Below are 7,305 nucleotides of genomic sequence, written 5' to 3'. Positions count from 1 at the left end.
TTAAATCTTGACTCCCATGTTAAGTCTGGTCATTACAGTGATGACAGCAACCTTTGTTGAACACACCAAACTCAATTAAAAATCAAGAAATATATTTATAATTAAATAAAACATATTAAATAATAAAACCTAAAACGGGGCAGTTACACGGGGAATCTCAAATGATACTTGTTGGCCCTTTACAGACCGCAGACATGGCAACGTAATTACGTCGTATTTAAGCGACACTGAACGCGAGCGATGGTGACGTTCCTGGACGACACACGCCATCATCCGTGGACAGGGAGTCGTACAGAAATCAGTGGGATAAAGACGATCGCGCTTAACGGAGAAGCATCGGAGTCGTGCGCCGTATCCTGGGCGTTCTTTAAATCGGTCACATATTATTTCAGGGAGATTTTAGTTTTTGCAGAAGATAAATAAATAATAAAGCTCTCCCTGGTGCGTGGGTTGAAAGGGTTGGCGTAACGCTCCTACTTTATTCCATCGGATGAAAATGTTTGGTTTGTGCTTGTAAAACTTCAACTCGTTTTCAAAGGATCGTTTCATCTTTCTTTCGGGCAAACCGGAGAGGAGAAGAGGAGAGACCGGTGACCGTAATTGAACTCTGGATAGGATACCTGGGGGAGTTAACTGTCCCTGCGCACACAGGTGCCTAATTTTCCTTCGCCTTTCCATCAGTTTCCAGGGTAAATACATGCATTTGTCTAATAAAACGTCTTGCAAATGTAGACTTGACCATGCTAGGGTGATTTTGTAGGAGTAACGGGCCATGTGATCAGCTTCACCACACAACCTCATGCAGGTAATGCACATATGAAGCTGATTACATGGCCTCTCTCGTGTGTATAATATTCAATATATGTAACGTACAGCTGCTTATGATATGCTTATTTAATATGCCAGTCTGATGTGTAGGTTGCATGTCATTTAAAACTGCAGTGTTTCATTGATAAGAGAAATCACTCGCATGCACTATTCTGAAACTGTTGTTGTTGTAGTTAAACTACATTAACCCAATTCCAAGATATAGGACACAACAAATACGCGGTGTTTGCTAGAGTTTTGTAGCTGCGTAAAACAAATCTAATACAAAAAGCTTGATCATCTGAGTTTTTTCCACTTTCGCTGTATTGATATTTTGCTCATACTGATTTGAGTTAAACTTCAGATATAGTTAACAAAACCAATTTCTCTTGTTTAAAATTGTAAGTTTACAGTAGATAAAAACGCTGTGGTTGCCCTCTAAATACACTGGATGTTTTACTACACTGGTGTGTTTACATATATTCGCGATTGGTTGCGTTTTAGATTAATAACAATTACTAAACCCTCACCACCCATCATTATTATGAGTATTCCTTGTGTTTTCGCTTGTTTTGCTGTAGTTTAGCCGGTTAGCGACAGGAGGTTTAGCTTAGGCTAACACTATTGGCACACCCAGAGCTGGACAATCGAAAGGCGAACTCGTTTATGAATATGTTTATCCGATTGTCCACTATACTGTCGTTTATTTTATAAAGTGCTGTGTTTTGTGCCCGTGCAGCAGGATAACATCTGATAGCGCCTAGCCTAGCGCGTTAGCTTAGCTCGCTAACAATCGACGTTCAGCCTTTGAACCACCACCGCCGCGTCCTATAAGGGCTTTAAATCCACGTGAAGCGCCCGCCAATATCTGCAGACTTTTCGCTCTTTAATAGGACTTTTCGGGAAATATTAGCCGGGCTGGCACGTTGTGAGGGAGAAATTATTAATTTGTACAGATTTATGTGCAGCGCGTGCACGGCGCGAGAGACAAGCACATGTTAGCACTGACTACAGCCGATGGAAGTTTGTCAAAGCATGCTTTCTTTTCTCAAACTCTAAGTGAAACTTCTTTCTCATTTTTTTTCAGCCCCAACATCCACGTAATGATAATAACAGCACTTTTTATCCATCTCTCCACACGAGGGAATTGAACAAATGGAGGCTGCGCTATATTAAATGAACACATGGCTATACAAAACTTCTTTAGCTCTGAAAGGCAAAGACTTTGCTTTATTTTCATAACCACACAGCAATTTTATATTGATTTAATTTATAAATATAAAAGTTTAGGGACTTGAACACAGTGAGCCTTTGAAAATTTCAGCATAATCTGTAATATTATGTAACTTGTTTTACAGGGTTTGCAATGCCATCTATTGCTCCACGTGTTTATGTAATATCTGTTATCAAATAAAAGCATTACTTGGAAAAGGAAGGAGGTTTCTCTAGAGAACAGACGGAGGTCAGTTTGCAAGTTTAAAAACATTTCTCCAAGCACTGCACCTCTAGTTTTAATAGTTTTGTCACCTGTTTGAACGTTAAAACATCAGGACAGAGGTGCACAGACCCCTCTGGGTTTGCTTGATTTGGTTTTTGAGGTCGTTCTGAATATTGTGGGTCACTCTGGGATACAGTGGAAAGGGTTTGATAACATTGGAGGGGAGGGAGAGGAAAAAGAGCAGGAAATACAGAGGATAGTGTGTGATCTTTCATCCTCTCACACCCTTTCCACAACATTCATTTCCACTTCTGAGAGCCCAGAGTCACCCTCCTGCAGGGAATCGGCATCCCTCTCGGAAGGGTGTAGGGTGCTCTGTCTCAGCTGATGTTTTGAGCTCTTTTACGCCGTGGCCTTTATGCTATATGAATGCTTTCAAGGCTTTAGTCTGCTGTATGGATCTTTGAGACTTGCTGAATGGCCTTAATGTTTTGATAAGACACAAAGAGAGCATACAGAAGACATGACCGGACTGGGAGATGAGAGAAAGGAACCGGGTCATCTGATGAGTGGCTCTTTTGAAGAGAATATTTTTCAGGCCAGCCACTTCTTAATGACACTCTGCTATAATAAGAGCAGGTCTGTTGTGTGGCTTTGATTTAAAGATAGTCGTGGTTAAAAGAGTTGCAGCAATCGGCAGCCTTTCACTGCAAACTCCCTTTGTGTTCTCTGGGCTCCTCACTAAAGGCAAGTTTTCTAGAATTTCACTCGTGTTCCCCTATGATGGATTCTGTTGCTCAATTAAAAGCTTTACTTAGGAGAGCTACATGAATTTGACATCGAGTAAACTATGTAAAGGGCTTACCCAAGTCTTCCAATACTGGAAAGTCTTCTGCTGAAAACCAGCTCTTTTAGTTCATGGATTTCGGCTAAAGGCAAGTGCATATAACACATACTGAAGCTTTTACTAAAGCTTTACTGATGCTGTTAGGTCACAAATGCATAGAACTCTTGAGATGGCTTTCTTTATTTCTGCTTAATTGGAACATGTTCTTCATTTGTTTATTACATATATCTAGATTTTAGCTGGTTGCGTTTTAACTACAAATAAAAGTGCAGCACTGACTGCGCAGTTTTGATGCTAACTATAACTAAATAGCATCCACACAAATGGACGATAATGTTAGTTATTGTTCTTTGTGTGAACTTGGTGTGAATGTTATTTAACACATTTTAGCATATGCAAGTCTGTTATGCAGAATTCTGTCGATTTTCACAAACAGGGTAACACAGTAAGGTCTCATTAATGAGATTAATAATTAATAATAAACAATGAGCAATAAATTGGTTACAGTATTTATTCTTTGAATTTTATTCACGTTTTAGTAGATCTGTAAGCAAAATTAAGTGCTGTAGATTAAGTGCTGTAGATGTATTGTAGTCTTTTTTTGTTAGTTCATGTTAACTAATGTAGTTAACTAATTTGTTATAGTTCATCTCTTAAGTCAGTTCAGACCTGTTTTTTTTTTCCTACTGAGGAACTCAAAATATGTTTGATATAATATAAAAATTAAGATATAAGAACTTATGACCGTTGACTTTCATTGTTAAGGCAAAAAACTAAGATATTTCTCAAAATATATTGTTTGTTAATTTTTAGGTAAACTATCCCTGTGCACACAATACCTTATGAACTCTACATATGGTTATGTCTCTTCAGCTCGTGTGCTGAGGGAAAAGAAAAGGCTGCGGTCACATGACTGTCATCTCTTCTGCTGTAACGGAGGTGTGAGTTGCCATGGAGTGCTGCTGCCTTTTCATGTGCTCTCACAGCACTCAGACACAAGCAGAGAGGATGGTGATTCTTTCAGGTGTAAATACTACAGGGATGTATGTGTTGGATGGCTCTCATTTTGATGGAATCAATTCTCAAATACCCATGCCAAAATGTAAAACTTGTACTCCATGACATCCTTCTCATATGACCATTAAATTAGTTCAATAGTGCTGAAATAAGTGTAGTAATGTTGTGGGTAGCGAAGTGAAAAAACATATTTTAGTTGGTGGGTTGTAGTGTTGTTTTTGGCGGCCTGTTTTAATTTTAGTTTTAGTCTAGTCTTTGTGTGAAACTGTCGTTTTAGTTTTTATTAGTTTGTCACGTTCATACTCTTTTTAGTCTAGTCAAGTTTTAGTCAACTAAAAGTCTGAGCATTTTAGTCTAGTTTTAGTCGACGAAAACTGATGACATTTAGTCTAGTTTTAGTCAATGAAAATTGTATTTTAGTCTCTTTTTAGAAATGCAATTCTATTTAACCCAGTCAATATAGTATAAGTACCTAGTAGTATAGACGAAATATATAATAGCTGCTTTTTTGAAAATTTTTAGCAATTTAAAAATATTAAAAAATTATTTTTTACACGGCACCCCTGCTCTCGACAGACGCGGCACCCCGAGTGGGGCCTGCGTCTGCGCAGTGCGCCCTGATGCCGCTGAAGCGAGACACAGGAAACAGAAATACTGCAAAATAATAATAATAACGTGACTAAACGGGACGAAATAACGTTATAACATTTCGTTTCGTCTCGTTTTGGTCAACGAAAATTAAGAGACATTTTAGCATAGTTTTTATTTTGTAAACCACATTTAGTCTCGTTTTTATTCGTCAATGATATTGCATTATACATTTAATTATAGTCATCGTCACATGACCAGCATTTTCGTCTCGTCTCGTTTTCGTCATGTGATAAAGGTTCGTTGACCACGATATTTAGTCATAATTTTCGTTGACGAAAGCAACACTAGTGGGTTGTCTGAAAAACTTGTCAAGGAGGACATGTTTAATTATGCAGTGTTATGTCCATGTGCTTGGTGCCCATGTGTCTCTAAAAAACATAATTTTAGTAGGTTAACTAACAGACAACATTAGATAATTGGGATAAATATCCATAACCCATATGGAAAAACAAATTAGTTTTCATTTAGTTTTCAAATCAAAGTTTTCATTTAGCTGAAAACCAAAAATTCAGTGTTCTGTTTAGGTCGTGTTCTCAGGTGATAAATTAAACCGGTTGTAGTAAAGCCTAACAAATTTTACATATTGTTATGCTAGCATAATTTTTGGCCAAGGTGAAGTGCGTCCACAGTTTAAGTGGTTACCTGTTAGCTTTCCACGTTGTTTGCGCTAAATAGATGCTAACACATTCAAAATGTGTCAATGGAGATGTGCTAATTAAACAGCAGATTGTGCTGGTTTTAACTCATTGAGAATTTATGAAAGAAGAGATTCTTTTGAAGAGATTTTTTAACAGAGTTAAGCCAAATACTGTTTAGGAGTTTTTAGCAAAAATAATTTATAAAAACATGATATAATTCAGCCATAATATTTCTCTTAGCCACAGAAGCTGGAATGGTGTTAAACACAAACAAACAAACTAACTAATTAAACAGCACCATGCCATCGGCATTTCAGAACTATTACTGCTGAAACTGAAAATTGTATTTTCAGGTGCTGAAATTGCTGCTGCTAACCCATTAAAACACTTTATTTCGAAGGCAAATTCATCGCTTTGTGGTCAATAAAGCCTATGTGCCATTGTTACAAAGAGACTATTTTTGGTAGTTGTCTTGTTTTTTTGGAGCTGGCTAGCAACTGGATGCTTAGCTTAGGCTAACACTATTAGCACACCCACAGCTGGACGATCATACTTATGAATACTTTTACTTGGTTACCCTTTTTGCTTATGTTCTGGTTCACCTCACTAATTGACTGGTTGGATATTGGACTACTACTGGACCACCCTGGCCCATACCTAGTTTAAAGTAAAAATATAGCAAATTTGAGAGCTCTGCACACAAACTTGTTCCATCGAACACTGGTATTTTTTGTTGTCTAAAGCATTGTGAAATTCACAGAGTGATATATTGGCGTTAGTATAATATAACAGAGTGTGACAGATCATTTTTCTTCTATCCTGACTCTAATGTTCCCACAGCTGTAGCCAAAACAAAGTTTGGTAGAAAATCAAAACAAAACACTGAAAGGCTTAATTTCTCCACAGGTGTCTCATCAAGCCCTTCTGTGACATTTAGAGAATTATTTTCTCTGTATCTCTTTTTTTAAAGGGGTCATATGATGCGATTAAAATTTTTCCTTTCTCTTTGGAGTGTTACAAACTCTTGGTGCATAAAGAAGATCTGTAAAGTTGCAAAGACTAAAGTCTCAAATCCAAAGAGATATTCTTTATAAAAGTTAAGAGTCAACCACGCCTACCTAAAACGGCTCGTTCTAACACGCCCCCACATGTCTACGTCACAATGTGGGAAGATTTGCATAACGGCGACCAAATGTTCACGCCAAAAAAGAAGGCATAACTTTAATTCTTGTTGTTGCCGCCACTGCCAAGTTGTGGAGTCGCTGTGTTTTTCGTTGTGAAAGCGATACTACTTTGTTTGGCCTTCCAAAAGAGGACATGACTAGAAATCAGTGGTTAAGTTGTATTTACAACACTGTTCCAGAACAGTTCAACCCAAATATTCAGATGTGTGCAGCACATTTTATGGAGGATGAGGACTGTTTCCTGAACCAGTAGCCTACACTGCGTCTGTGGCTCAAAGGCTGTTTCTATGAAGTTGGGGAGTTCCAACTTTGCAAGGACAGTCTGGCGCTTCTGACTCACAGCCTGTAAGTAAATTTTGTTATATTTAAATAATTTGCCACTGATGATTCAAATGCGAGTTTTGTGCAGTTTAGAGTAGGCTTGTTGTTTCTCCGATCACAAATGCAGATGTGGTTTTGTGTTTACACAGCGCGATACGTGACGCAAAGCGTAAAAAGACCGTATAAGTCATTATAATCAGTAATTATGTCCCCACTAGGTATGTAACGATTACCGGTTTGACGATAAATCGTGATAAAATACCCCACGGTTAGTATTACCATTTCATATTTTAATTATCACGATATCCGTATTCGATTACCGCGATTTGAACAACAGGATAAAGAAATACTGTAATGCACAGGGCTCCAGTGTGCGACCAAATGGGCGCATTTTGCGAAAAA

The 7,305-nt window shown here is 38.0% G+C and overlaps 1 protein-coding gene across 3 annotated transcripts in view; it reads left to right on the top strand.

Moving 5' to 3' along the window:
- The first annotated feature begins 257 nt into the window (after positions 1-257).
- Positions 258-7,305, top strand: part of fbxw7 (F-box and WD repeat domain containing 7) — a 236,815-nt gene continuing 229,767 nt past the window's right edge. Inside the window, exons 1-2 of one of the 3 annotated variants that reach the window (XM_016559873.1) lie at positions 258-441; positions 539-689. The gene's annotated coding sequence lies outside the window, so the exon portion shown is untranslated. Of the gene's footprint in view, positions 690-7,305 lie in introns of all 3 variants that reach the window. The other 2 variants (XM_016559872.1, XM_016559871.1) reach the window with 2 other exon arrangements.

This window comes from Sinocyclocheilus rhinocerous, unplaced genomic scaffold (assembly GCF_001515625.1).
Source record: "Sinocyclocheilus rhinocerous isolate Xijiao unplaced genomic scaffold, SAMN03320098_v1.1 scaffold1129, whole genome shotgun sequence".
Classification (NCBI taxonomy): Eukaryota; Metazoa; Chordata; class Actinopteri; order Cypriniformes; family Cyprinidae; genus Sinocyclocheilus; species Sinocyclocheilus rhinocerous.
The sequence above is the reverse complement of the archived record's forward strand: the minus strand, read 5'-3'. Positions and strand labels throughout refer to the sequence as shown.